This window comes from Ciconia boyciana, chromosome 14 (assembly GCF_034638445.1).
Source record: "Ciconia boyciana chromosome 14, ASM3463844v1, whole genome shotgun sequence".
Classification (NCBI taxonomy): domain Eukaryota; kingdom Metazoa; phylum Chordata; class Aves; order Ciconiiformes; family Ciconiidae; genus Ciconia; species Ciconia boyciana.
Window position 1 is genome coordinate 16,132,012 of NC_132947.1, and position 14,291 is coordinate 16,146,302.

A 14,291-nucleotide genomic window follows, 5' to 3' on the forward strand; every position below is an offset into this window, starting at 1 on the left:
CCAGAAATTTCCAGTTATTAGGGTTACAGTGATAACCCAGTGCCACGGACGGCCGTAGGCACGCTAAGGTATTCCTGTGACTTCAGAGGGGCATTAGCCTAGCCTGCGGGGTTGCTTTGATGATCAATGGTTTTTACTGTAGCGTGTGTATACATATATACACACACATATATCTATATATACACTGTGTGTGTGTGAGTATATACATACATAATTCTTTCCAGGGACCTGGCCCAGAAGGTTGCTGTGGGAGGTGAGGGGATGACCAGGCCCAAACGGCTCCCTGCTGCTCCGGGCAGCCTCACCAGCACACGGGCAAACCCCAGCTGCGGCCTGGGAACCAAGTGCTATTGCGAAGCGTTCACGTGAGCTTAGCGCCAAAGCCCAGGCACACAAACCGCAGCCACGGGCGAACCGGAGGGGAAACGCGGCCCCAGCGCCCACCCACGGCCGCGGACCCACCGCGCCCCGTCCCGTCCCGTCCCTCACCGCCAGCCGGCCCCTCGGGCCGCCGTGAGCATGCGCAGCGCCTGGCGCGGAGCACGCCGGGACTCGTAGTAACTGCGCGCCTGTGGCCGCCGAGCGACTCGGCGCGTGCGCAGATGCCGCCCGACTTTGTAAAGTCGCTGCCTCAGGTTGGGCTCGGACCGGCTGCCATCTTGGCCGAGGGACGGGGGAGCTGCTACGCTGCCGTGCCCGGTGAGGGGAGCGGGGGTCCGCGCTGCGGGCAGGGCGGAAAGGAGGAGGCGGAGGCGACGGCAGCGGTGGGGACGGGACCCTGCGGGGCGGCGGGGCGCGGCACGGCGGCTCCGCCGCTCTCCTTGGTTCCGGGCGGCCGTGGCGCGGCGGCGGAGGCAGGGGGGCGCGAGGGACCCCGGCGGGCGTAGGCCTGGCTTCTTGAGGGGCTTCTCGTCCCCGCGAGCGCCTCGCTGAGGGAGGCCCTCCCCACCGCGCTGCTTCCCCGGGCCCCGGCGGGGGCAGCTCTTGGGCCCGGGGCCGGGCTGGGACGGCAGCATCGTGCCTTCCCCGGGGCACGGGGCGGCGGTCCCGGGACCCCGGCGCTCCCCTGCGAGGGCTGCCTGGCCCCGCCGCACCTTCTCCGGCGCTGACGGCCTGCGCTGCGAAGCCCGTTCTCCGCTCCGGCTGGTGGAGGCACCTGCCCGGACCCCGGGCGGGGGTGCCCGTTTCCCCCAGCTCTGCATCGCTTGCTCCAGTTGTCCCCAGCAGTATTTGCTTTCCCTCCCCGGTCGGACCCTGCTCCTTTCCAGGCTCCTTGTCGCTGAGATCAGCCTTCACCCCCCTTAGGGCCTTGGGGATTCGCTCCCGTCAGAAGCTTTGCTTTCCGGCAGTCGTTCCGTAGCACAGCCCTCTTCCCAGCCCTTGTATTTAGCCCCCCTCCAAGGAGCACGTCCCCTCTGTCCTGGGGTCTCCTTTCAGATTAGGCGGCTGCTGCTGCAGCCGCTTTTCGAGGGTTCGCTGCTTTTGTCTTGTCAGGGTGCAGCCGTGCCTTGAAGTTATGTTTCCCAGCGATAAAGCATGACTAGCTGGAGGTTTATACTGAACTGTGTTCCCTCTTGTAAACACAGCAGAATGGCAACGCTGGTGCCACCGCTTTATTTTGGAAACACGAACAAGTTCTAGGTGTTAACCCTCCTGCTGCCAAATGGGGTGTCTTTGACCTTGTGTGGCAGGAGTATCCGGATAAAAGCAGAAGAGGGTGTTTGAGGATGCTTTTATCTAATTGGCTCTGATATACAAGAATTCAGCTTGTTTTAATAGCTGTAATTTGTGATGTTAAATTAACAAAAGAACTTCAGATCTGTGTGTGATGCAGAGAGAAGGGCGAGTGTAGCATTTGGGATATCTGTTGTCATTTGTGTGGCATCCTTTACCCTTGAAGCTTCAGAAAATATCCCCAGCAAAACTTATCTTTATAGCTTAGTTGGAATTGAAGAAATCAGAAACCAGGGTATTTTAGACCATCTTTCCCCAATATATTATTGCTTATTTTAGTGAGTTTCTCATTGTTTTGTTTTGTCTCTGCTACCCTGCCACTCATCCTTTTCAAAGAGAAAAGGAGAGAAATTTGGACTGGTATTTGTAAGAAGACAGACCGTGTTGAGAGAATGACAGTAGATCCAGCTATTGCTTGCTTGTATTTACCTGAAAAAAGGCATAGATATTTAAGAATGAAACATGAACTGCCAGCTGTCTTTGGTTCTGAGGATTTTAATGCTTAAAAAAAACTTGTTTGAAAAAACAAATTTAAATTCTTTTCTCTCTTCTTACAGCAAAAGTCCAAAGCAGTTCTAATTTTATTACAGTTACATTGCTCTTTGCTACAGCTGTTTAAATCTGAACTTGGTCTAGTGTGCATTCTTAGTTGTGGTTTGGCTGAACAGTTTTAATCTCTACAGTAAATGCATTCATCTCCAAGTAATCATTGGAATAATATGTAGCATTCTGATCCAAAGTGAATTTTCTTGTCTTTAAAACAAAGAACTGATACAGTACATGTGAAAGATGATGTTGCAGTGGAAAATAACTGAGACTTCTGAGTGCTAACTTTGAAAGCTTCTTACAGATTAGACAGTTATTTTGGGGCTTAAGAGAGATTGAGAGAAGGTTATTTATATGAATTTATTAGTTAAGCAGCATCACCTCATTTTCTTGCCTCAATTTTCTCTCCCTTCTTAAAGTTCTGTTTCTTCTGTGGTGAGACAGACCTGAAATATGAAGTTGTCTTGTTTCTTTGTTTCTAAGTTTCAAAATGGTTTGGGGAAGTTAACTACAGAATAAATAAGCTAACAGAGACATGTAGTAAAGCAGCATGATGGTTCTCTTGTAGAGTTTAAATTAATCATTATTTCTAAGAAAGCTTGCCTTAGGACTGCTTGAAAAATATGTTTCATGAGAGATTTACAAAATAAATCAATTTTCTACTATTTTACAGCATATGCAATAGGTAAGTCGCTTCTCAACAGCATTACCAGTTAGTATGAGTCGATAGCATCTAAACAAACATCTTTTTTAAATTTAAGCTGTTTAAACAAAGTGGTAAACGTATTCAACCGTAGTGAAGTGCTATTCATGGTGCAGCAAAACCAATTTGATTTCTGCTTAAAAGCAAGGAGAAGGGTCTATAGGGTTAGAGCAGAAGAAAAACCCCTTGTAAATGGTAATGGTGAAGCTTCTGGGAGTGCTGTCACTGATGCTGTTTATTTTTAAGCCTTTCTGTTTGGCTATCGAATTATGTACATGTAATGTTCTAATTTTTGTCAGTCTGCTGTACTTACATGTAATTGAAGGAACTACTTTGTGCCCTTACACCTAAGGAAAGTGAATACGTCTGCATAACCTAGAGGAGAGTAGTTGCCTCAGTTGCTTACTGTAACCGTACTTCGCCCAACTGTAGAAGCACTTTGAAGTGTGTGCTCACCTCAGAAGAGGAAGTAGACAAGCCATGATTATAGTCTAGCTTGGGAGTATTCTGTTTTTCTAGATATTTACTTTTTACTGTCTCATAAATTGAGTATTTTTAAAGGTTTTAGGTAATCCTTCTTGGGCTTGGTTTGACTGTTACCTGAGCTAAATCTGTGTCCACATTTTGAGAGGGAAAGGTAGTCTTTCTCCTTCATCCCTCTCGTCTGAAGAATAAAGCAATGAGGACTTGAGCATTTTCTGTAGGTGACTGGCATTCAGGTTTTACTTATTGTAGTGCAGAGTTGCTGCGGTTGAAGGATTGATCTTTTTCTATATAAGAATTGCAAATCACACTTAAACTGGGAAAGAGCATTTTAAAGAAACCAAGGTGCTGTTTCATATGACCAGCTCTTAAGTTATGCCTGGAATGTCTACTTTTACTATACTGGGGCATAGAACAAACTTTCTGGTAAACCATCAAGGGCAGATTTTTTTTCCCCTCTGAGGAAATATGGTACTAGATGTTGTTACGCTGGTTATTCAAATCGTTTTTTAAAACTTGGCAGTAGGTTAATATGCTCTTCTTTTCTTTAAAAAAAGTTTTATTGCAGTCCTCCCATTTAGAAATTGATAATGCCTGCCTTCCACCCACCTGCCTGAGCTATTCTAAACTGTGCTGGTAGGAGAGGCCTATTGTTTCAGTCATGAACCAAACTACTTACATGTTGGCATTTAGATCACTGATTTTGAAGTTCAGAGCTTAGACTCAAATGGTATTGCTGTTGAGTAAGAAAAGGCCTATTCTCTTCCGGTGGATTGTTAAAGTTTTATTGTGTGGAACCCTGTTTCTGATCAAGAAGAAGTGAAAAGTTAGGTGACTTACCTTTTACCTGAAATGTGCATATCTCAGGTTTTGGATCAGGTAGGTCATGATATGGAAGCTGTAGCTTTCAAGAGGGTGTTAATATCAGCCTCTATAAAATCTTTATGCTCTCTGTTTTCTGTTCTTTGTAGGTCTAGCTTTTTGTGAAGGGTAGCCTTTAGACAGACTTTTTCTCTCTTAGTATTACCTAGATACCTGGTAATCTTTTTAAAGTTTAATACTAAGGAAAAGAAAGATCAGTTAAGGTTTAAAGTGATCTTGAATAGAAAAAGACACAGTAAAGACAGGTCTATAATCTGGTTCTGATTTCTTCATGTTCATCAAATGGATAGCCATTTGCAGTTAAATATCCGTCAAGAATATCAAATTTGTGACTGGGAAGCATGTTCATTTACTTAAAAATAAAATGGGCTCTTTGATTCCTTCAGTTTCACGTGATTGTGACGGAACTTTTGCCTGTGCAAATCTGAAGTGGTTACTGCCCTTTTTAGCTTTGCCTTATCCAATACAGTGAAAAAAGCCAAGGAAGACTAGAAGCTGAGCAAGTTGAAGAGTATGTAGTGAGACAAAGAAGAGTGGGTTGTGTTAATTTTTAACATGCTTTTGGTCAGTATCCATCCCAGTGCCTGCTCCTATCCCCACTGCTAGCTATCTTTTAATTATATATTAATAATCATTACTCTTGCTTGACAGTCAGAGTGGTCAGATATCCAAATTTTTATTTCTTCACTGCTGGTTTCATAAACATTTGAATGGATTAAGACCTGTTGCTCCAAATACTGCATTTGCACTTTTCTGACACCTTAATTTTTGCTCTGCCAGTGCCATGAGCTGCTCTTCTCTTAATTTATTTGCAAAGCAGCTAGATGGAGTGAGTTTGTTCTTTATAAGGAACAAACTTGAAGTTTTTTTACTTTGGCTTGTCAGAGCCTCAATTAATTGACCTTTGGATCACTGATTAATTTATCTTCATAGGGCTTGCCTCTGCAAGTGCATGTGTGCCTTGCGTGTATATGTATGTGTGTATTTTGTACTGCTGTAATTATATCATTTCAGAGACTAGATAAAAAATGTAGCGATTAATATATAGAAATGTTCATAAGGCAATAATGCGTTTGGTCTAATCTTTAACCAGGCTTGCTAACTTCTGTGAAAGTGATGAGCTGCATATTTTCACTAGATTTTACCTGAAGTTGAACACCCTTTCCTATCTATGCAAGTTAAGACCTCCTGGGGCGATCCTGCATATGAAGGACACTTCACTCTATAAAGGAAGCGAGAAAAAAGAAAATACAGGAGTTTAGAAGATAAAAAGTAACAGTGTGACACTGACTTGTTTTTTGTAGAAGGACAGCAAGGCTGCTTCTGTTCTTAAATGTATGCAATTCTTCCAGTGCATGTGTTGTCATCAGTGATGCAGTCCTCAAAGCAGATTCTTATTCCAGCTGTTTGAAGGGGAATAATATGTATAGTGATAACAGGAAGGAGGAGGGAAACGCTGAAGGTTTAGGAAAACACTCTGACCACCTCACTCTACATTAAAAAAGTTTCTATAGCTATCCAAACTAAATAGCTGTCATCTGTGTTTTCAGGTTTTTTTTACATTGTGTTATTTAGTAAATACTGGGCGTGTGTAACATTTCTAATTCCATTTAAAAGTGTTCATCACCTAAAGATACAGAGGAAGACTTACGATCAATGGGCAGTACTTCTGCAGATAATTGGCATACTCCATTTTGTGCTTGTTAAACTGAGTTTACCAATAAGATATTGGAATATCTTTTCTGTCTTTTGCAAACGCGGCATGTGCTGTATATTAGAATGACCAATTTCCAGAGCGATGCTGCATTTGTTAAACATTTGCCCGAACCAAATCTAGTTCAGATCAATGAATAAGCTATCACAAGGCAACGCTGTTCTCATTATTGTTCTTTTTGTGCACCTGTCGAATCAGTGTATGTAACCTCTGTTCTGAAATCTCATTTGGGCAAGTGGATTTGCTCTGGGTGGAAACCTGTTGACATTGCTGGTGGTTTATTTAAGTATTCTCCATGGCTTAAAGGTTTTAAACATAGTCCTGTGAGGTGTGGCATGTCATTACTTTTTTCCTTTCCCTTCCTTTCCACCCCTCATCAGGCCCTCAAAACCATAAGACTTTTATGGCATTAGTGACAATTTGAGTTATTAAAGCAAAAGATAACATTTAAGAAAAGTCTTGCTTTCATCTGGGATGTGAATGTCTGAACAAAATAATACTGTCCTGATGGTGATATTAGAGTTGAAGATGCTTTCAGACTAATGTGTGTTCACTTCGAAGTTGTGAACTTCCCAATGAACTGTACGTTTGAGTGTAGAAGATACCAGCAAAAAGAAATTGACAGTTAAGGGTGGATGATGTGGGAGCTGAGAGGGGAGGGACTTTGTAGACAGTAATAACAGGGATAGGATCTATTATGAGAGAAAGCCTGTGCCACAGCTAACATTTCTTTGCTTTTTGGAATTTCACTTCCTATTTTTAAAATGGTAAACTCTTGTATTTTATATTTCTGCCTTCGTGACTTATAATCAAACTCAGTAAGGTTCTTATGCATTACAAACTAATTTATAAAAATGTCTGAACAAAATTTAGAAGAATAGTTGTCGAAACTCCTCACATGACTTAGACTCAGGGTTTGTATCTGGAAGAATGCTTTGCTGATTAAGAAGGTCATTACGTAGCATTATAACCCCATGGGCCTATACTTTTATTCCAGTATGTGAGTACCTTTTTGTTTTGCCACATAATGCATGGACAGGTAGGCCATGAAGGGGTGTGTGTATGGTGTAATAAGTGTGTTCACACTGAATTACACTCCTTATATAGAATACTTTGCCAGGGCATGCAAAGTATGCCTATTTTATTAAAAAGAAAAACAATTGTTTTGCAGTTATCAGGGGCCCTAGGCTTTTTTCCCCCTGAAGATTTACTGAATTTAAACAGGTCAGTGAGTGTCACTTTAGCACTAGAATTGGCACAAAGATAGTGAAGGACTATGTGACTGGGAGGAGCGTAAAGGGGAAGGTGGGACTGCTCCTTCAGCAACATCAAGCTGCCAGAGTGGAACTTGCCATCTGCACTCCCCTAATAGCTGCAGCAACTATATTGCCATCACTCTTATTGTACAGTTACTTCTGGCTCACTGTCAAGTTTTAGTTTAGGAGACGGTTCTAAGCTTCTTCAGAGACCTGTGGGCTTTAAGTTGTATCCCTGCAGTATGGTGATTCCCTTGAAATTGAAGGATGCAATTAATGTTTGTTGATAGCAGATGATCCTGTTCTTTTAAATGTGCAATTGTCAGTTCTTCATACAGAAGATCTAGGACATAAAGACTGAAGCTTTCATTCAAGGATTTTATTTATTACTACAGTTGGAAGTCTTGGGTAACCCAAGATTTCAGAAGAGAAGTCTACTTTATCTTCTGATAAAGGGCAAAAGGGTTTTAGCGCAGCCCCACAAAAAACAAGTTAAATGGAAGTGCTGAGAATATTGAAATAATAGTGCAGTTCTAAGCTATCTTTTTCCTGTAGTTTCTGTTTTATTTTCCAGAGAGGCATGAGCTGGAACGTAGCAAGCAGTTACATTTTGCAGGGTTGGGATGGTTGTGCTGTCCGCTCCTGGTTATGCTTTCATCTTGCCATCTGGTCACTCGCAAAAGATTCCTAGGAAGCAGGCAATGAACTTCTGTTGCAATTAGAAAACATGAAGATGATTCCTCTGGAACTCAAGATTTTGCTTGCAGCAGTTTGCTGTTTTAAAAAAAAGACAGTGACCCATAGTATTTTCAGATACCTCAGTGTTTACTTAAATAATCTCAATTTTCTTTTTCAGAAATTCTCATTTCCATTACATCTTTTGCATTTGTGTGCTTTACTTTAGTAATGCATAATTTAGGTTGGAAAGATGCAACCTTTATTTCCGGCTGGCATTGAATTTAGGACACATGAATATTACTTCATTTTGTTGCAAATACTAGATTTCCAGTTCTGTTTTCTTTGATTGTTTGTAATGCTTAAGAGTATTCAGAGAAGCAGCTTATTTTTCTTATGGGGCAATGTAATTCATACCTTGCTAACTAGTTAACTGTAAGAATTTCAGTGCATGGGCTACAGTAGTTCTTGTTCTTATAGCTGAGCCAAAGTTAATCAAGAGGAACTGTGTCTTATACCATCTAATTTGCTAAAGCAAGTGACAAAGAACTTTCTTTTTCAAGAGATTTCAAATAATCAGCAAATTTCAGATTTGTGGTTGTTACTGGTAGTAGAGTGTGATTCATCATTTCTTTGATGAGCCTTGCCAGGTTGAATTGCAGATCTGTGCAGTCTGTTTTGATTTGGTTTATTGCTCAGGTACCTATAGTGGCAATCTATTCAACAAGATAGTTTTTGTCAGGTAGTATCATTTGCCAGTATCTTTCTGCCAGATATCTCCATGGCCTTTTTCTCTGCGTTCTTGGGAGCAAACAAACAGAGGTGTATCTGGGGCTCTCTTCATTGTTATACCCCCAGAGAGAGGTACCTCTGTAGACGTGTGAACCTTCATCAACGCAACTGAACACTCTTAAAACAAGGTGTTTTGTGTTCTGTACCGTTTTGTACAGAACATACTAAAGAATCATGTTTAGATTTATTATGCTTTTGAAAAATGCGTCTGCTAGATTTGAGCCTTCCAGGTGACAGGATCTAGTTTTGGTTCTGAGTTTATAGACTGCTAGTAAACAACAGCCTTTCAAAAGGCTACTTTTAAAAACATTCTTTAAAACAACTGTAATAGTGGGTGAAGTTGTCATTCTTAGTAATGAATACAGGTAATAGTGTAATTTAACTGTCAAGCTTTCTGGTTTTTTTTTTTTCCCATTCCTCCCAGACTTTAAAACTTTAGGTTTGTTTGAATAAGGGTACTCATGGAACCATTGATAATGAAATGTAGTGCTGAGAATGGAATGGGGAAATATGCTGAAGGAAGTATTAAGCTGTAAACAAGAAGAAAAACTAATCATCAGAGACTATGAAATCCTCTGTAGATGCTGTCCTCTGTTAATAACTGAATATATAACTACTTCTAAAGCGTCTTGTTTAAAAGCTGCAAGGTAGATGGTGAAACAGAAGGTGGTGGCCTTACATTTTGTTTTATTGTGAGAGTTTATAACATTGTTTCTTATTGACACTTCAAAAGTAATGCCTTTGAAATACATTTAAAAATAGCTGTAATACAAAAACATTAGTTGTCTTCTGATGCCAAATCACAAAATAACCAGTCGAATTAGTTAAAGCTCAAGTGGTTCTCCAACACTTCTACTAATATCGGTCTTTTATCTCTCTTCCTATGAGCATCAAGTTAAGTTCTGCAGTTTCTGAAATCTGCTCATGAAGGTCAATGATTTCCGCCTTTTTAATTGGAAAATAACATACAACTGTAATCTGAACTGTGATGCTATGTGACTGTTTCTGTAATAATGAGATAGGGGAGCTAAATGTACGCACTGGGAACTGTGAAATGAGTGAAAGTTAGTGGATATGTTAAAACCATAAGGCTAAAGTGGTAGAACAGCACGTTGATGTGAATTTATCAGCTTGGTATGCAGCTGTATTATGCCTCCACAGTTAAGTTACCTGTGTATATCATTGGGATTTTTGGCAGCATCATTTTTGTTTTGTTTTAGTGTCGTAAGTGAAACTCCATTGCTGTTCTTTCCTGCTGAGGTTTGGATTAATTTATATAGATACCTAGGAGAAACTTTTAGAAACTGTTAGAGGATCAACATCCTTTAAGTGACACTCCAGCCCAAATTCGTCACATGTGAGATATTTTAAATGTAAAACAGAGTAATTAGTTTGATTGAAAGTACTGCAGAGATTGGGACGGAGGCTTTATTGATGCGTGGGAGAGATACAGAGCAGCATATTGGTAACTGTCCAGATTTGCTCTGGAAAGTTATCACCATATGAGTTAAAATGAAGGAAATTCTTAAAGGTATGAACAGTTGGACACCTGCCAATAGCAAAATAAAATGTTTTTTTGAATAAACAGAGTATCAACCATGGTATTCAATGACTTCCCCATCTCTGATGTTATATAAATAATGAAGGGATACCACAGGTTCCAAGGCAGTGATATGTGGATGTTTTATGAGATTTCTTTTGCCCTGATAAGAAAATTAAAATAAGCCAGGAAAGCAGTGTGCATATGAAGTGCACAATAGCATTCTTTCTGTTGGGACAGTTGAACTTGTCCTTGATTTTTGCATGTTTTTCAATTTCATGTTACCTGATTGTCAGTAATTGAAGCTAGCTAACACTTTGGTATGTACAGCCTTGGACATTTTGTAGAAGATTGACTCAACCTGTATTACTTTGTTCTTTATAATAGAGAGCAGCAATAAGGTAAATGGAAATAGTTTTTAAAAGTGAGAAAAAAATACCTAGTGTAGGCTTGTGCATTGAATTTTAATATAGGACTTTGGAAAAGCTGTAGAAATTAAAGTAGATGACACTCAAGATGAAGATTACTGAACCTGAAGAACATGCATGCTGGTTTATGCAGTCTGTGCCTTTCTATTCAAACCAGTAAAACTTAAGCTGTAATCAATAACTGGGTACTGAAAGGGAACCTCAGCTTGAAAAAAAAAAAAAAATCTATATAACCAACTTGATAGATGTCTCTTCAGAGGAAGAATCTGCTACAAGACAGAGACCTAAAGACAACAAGCAGGAGGAACAGGACAGGTACAATAGGAATTACTGAGTTCATTTTAGGGAAGTCAAAGAGTCACAGAATAATTGAGGTTAGAAGGGACTTCTGGACATCATCTGGTCCAAACCCATCTGCTTAAAGCAAGGCCAGTTAGAGCAGTCAGTAATGCATTCAGTTGGGTTTGGAATATCTCTGAGGATGGTGACTTGGCAAGCTTCTCCACTGTTCAACCACCTCAGTAAAATAAATAATTAAATCCCCTGTTTTTCAGTGGAATTTCCTGTATTTTAATTTGTGCCCACTGCCTATTGTCCCAGTCACTAAGTGCTGCTGGGGAGAGTCTGGCTTCATCTTTTTAACCCTTTATACCCCCTTCAGGTATTTATACACACTGATAAGATCCTCCCGAGCATTGTCTTTTCCAGGCTTAACAATTCTAGGTGTCTCAGCCTCTCCCCATATGTCATGTTCCAATATCTCTGTGGCCCTTTGCTGGTGCCACTCCAGTACGTCTGTGTCACTGTTGATTTGGGGAGCCCAGAACTAGACACACTAGCACACCAGATGTGGTCTCACTGGTGTTGAGTACAGGGGAAGGACCACCTTCCTCATCCTGCTAGTGATGCTTTTCCTAATGCAGCCCAGGATGTTGACAACCCTTATTTGTGCTGCAAGGAAGGCATTGCTAGTTTGTGTTCAACAGGACCGATGTTTTCTGCAAAGTTCCTTTCTGTTCAGCTGCCCCCCAGCCTTTACTGGTGCATGGGTTTGTTCCTCCCCAGGTACAGAACTTTGCACTTCCCTTTGTGGAACTTTTGTTTCATCAGCATATTTGCTGAGAGCGAGCTTGGTCCCATTGTCCAGGTCATAAATGAAGAAATTAAACAGTATTGGTGCAGTATAGTACCCCTGGGATACAGCACTAATGACTGGCCTCTAACTGGACTGCGTACCACTAATCACAACCCTTTGAGCCTTGCAGTTCAGCCAGGTTTTCAGTCTACCCCACCCATACTTCTTAATCTCGTCTATGAGGATGTTACAGGAGACAGTGTCAAAGATAATCAGCATCCACTGCTGTCTTCTCAGCTACCAAGTCATCTTGTCATAGAAAGCTGTCAGGTTGGTCAAACATGATTTCCCCCTCATAAATCCATGCTGACTAATCCAAATCACCTTCTTGTCCATAATATGTTTGGAAATGGCTCCTATGAGAATTTGCTCTCTGACCTTCCCCAGGATTGAAATGAGACTGACCAGCCTGTAGTTTCTTGGATCATCCGTCTTGCTCTTTTGAAGAAAGGAGTGACATTTGCTTTTTTTAGTATCCAGGAATGTGGAGAGTCACCTAGAGGAGCTGAGTGACCTTTTCACTTTTACATGGCACAGTATGGGCTTCACTGAGCTTAAACATGACTGCAGAGATTTATCAGAAATTTTAGTTTTTATGAATTATTTTCTCTAGCACATAGAATGAATGGGAAAAGAAACTTCAGTTTTTCAACATCTCTGTAGATGCTTATTAATACTTCTTGAAATTTATCCTGCTTGTAAAAAGAAACATTTGTATTTACACAAATAGTGGTACTCAGTTACTGGGCTTCCTTCCATATGAAACAAGTAGTTCTGTGGTCCAGCTCATTGCTTAGGCCTCAGAGAAGCGCAATCTGTTACCCTATTTGAAGGCACAAATACTTTGTGCTTTATAACAGAGCTTTTTTTTCTTTTTTACCTACAGCATTAATCATTTAAGTTAAATAGATATAGTCTTTGAATGCAATCTTAATCTATTTGACTAAAAAGATGCTTATTATTTACTTAATTTTAACCACTGTGGTCATGTGGTTCAGTAGTTTTGCAGAAACAATTTTCTAGCCTAGATTTTGTGCAGAAGAAGGGAAAAAGCAGATCTATCCCAATGATGGAAAGTGGGAAACTTTGAGGTTTCCTTTTTATATTTTTATAAAGGAAAATGTTCTGTGAAAGAATCTCCTCTGAGACTGTCAAAGCGGAGTGAAAGGTAGAAGTCTTGAAACAAATTGACTAAGCATACTCATGCATGAAAATACCTATATCCACATTCACAGAATTAAGGAAGGAGAACAGAAGTAATGCAGAAGAATGAGCTTGAGTCAGTGGACATAACTTAAACTTGTGGAGGTTTTCCATACGGCCAGAATGCATACCGGAGAGGAATAGGTGAAGGAGAAACAGGGAATGCATCTGCATTAGTGTTTTAATTGGTTTAATTTGGACAAGGAGTGCACTTCAGAAATGAATCCCCTGATTGTTCTCACAGACTGCACTTTGATTTGACTTGTGAAATGAACTTGGACCAAGGAAGCTGAATTGCTTTTGGATGAAACTAAACTGGAAGCTGCAGTCCAACTGGTGTGGAGCTGTGGGATTAGAGTGGAGCTGTTCCAAAATGTATACATTTCTGGAGTTTTAATGTCTGTATTGGGTCTACAGACCTGTCTTACTTCCTAGCTCCACTTCTATCACAGTGCGCTGCTTGCTGATGTGGACATAGTACAGCAAATCAGATTAAGGAAGATGCAGTGAGAGTTCAAAGACTCTTATTGCTGGAAAAAGGCTTTTGCCATTCTAAAAGACGCCATAACAAAAAAAGAGACGGGTCGACTACCATATTTCTGAAAGGTGTGTGCAAGGAGTTTTTAGAAAGATTAGAGTACAGGAGGTGAAAAATGGGTCTGTCACAAAATAGGAATCTGTTTTGGCAAGTATTTCCCTCAGTGAAGCTTAGAAGCCATAAGACAATGCAATAAGCTAAATCAAGCTAAAAAGGAATAGACCTATTTTTAAGTAAAACTTTTAGAAAGGAATTATTTTTATTTTCCTTGAATGTATACAATATGAACAAGTGTAGAAAATGAAGAAGCAGTAAAAGTCTTCAAGAAGAAAAAATAAACCAAAAAGAAACCTAGATTGATAGAAAGGGAAGCATTTGTATGGATTTTTATTGATAAAAGGTGCAGGGAAGCATGCATCCTAAGGTGTTAAAGGAACAGCTGTTACATTCACTAAACCCAGAATTATTTTTGGAAAACAGTGAGGTGGAGAATGCTTCAGAAGGAGTTAACTTAGAAGCTCTTCTCAGTCTTTCAATTGAGAGCTATATGAATTGAATGTACAAACATATACTGGAAAAATTCTTACACTTCTAAGAATCAAATTGTGTAACAAAATAGATATTGTCATATAATATGGGTTTTTTTAGAACTATTAGATTTG

The 14,291-nt window shown here is 40.6% G+C and overlaps 1 protein-coding gene across 2 annotated transcripts in view; it reads left to right on the top strand.

Moving 5' to 3' along the window:
- Positions 1-600: 600 nt before the first annotated feature.
- The window catches only part of ITCH (itchy E3 ubiquitin protein ligase), a 67,062-nt gene continuing 53,371 nt past the window's right edge, over positions 601-14,291 (top strand). The window contains exon 1 of one of the 2 annotated variants that reach the window (XM_072878868.1): positions 601-699. The gene's annotated coding sequence lies outside the window, so the exon portion shown is untranslated. Of the gene's footprint in view, positions 703-14,291 lie in introns of both variants that reach the window. The other variant, XM_072878869.1, reaches the window with a different exon arrangement.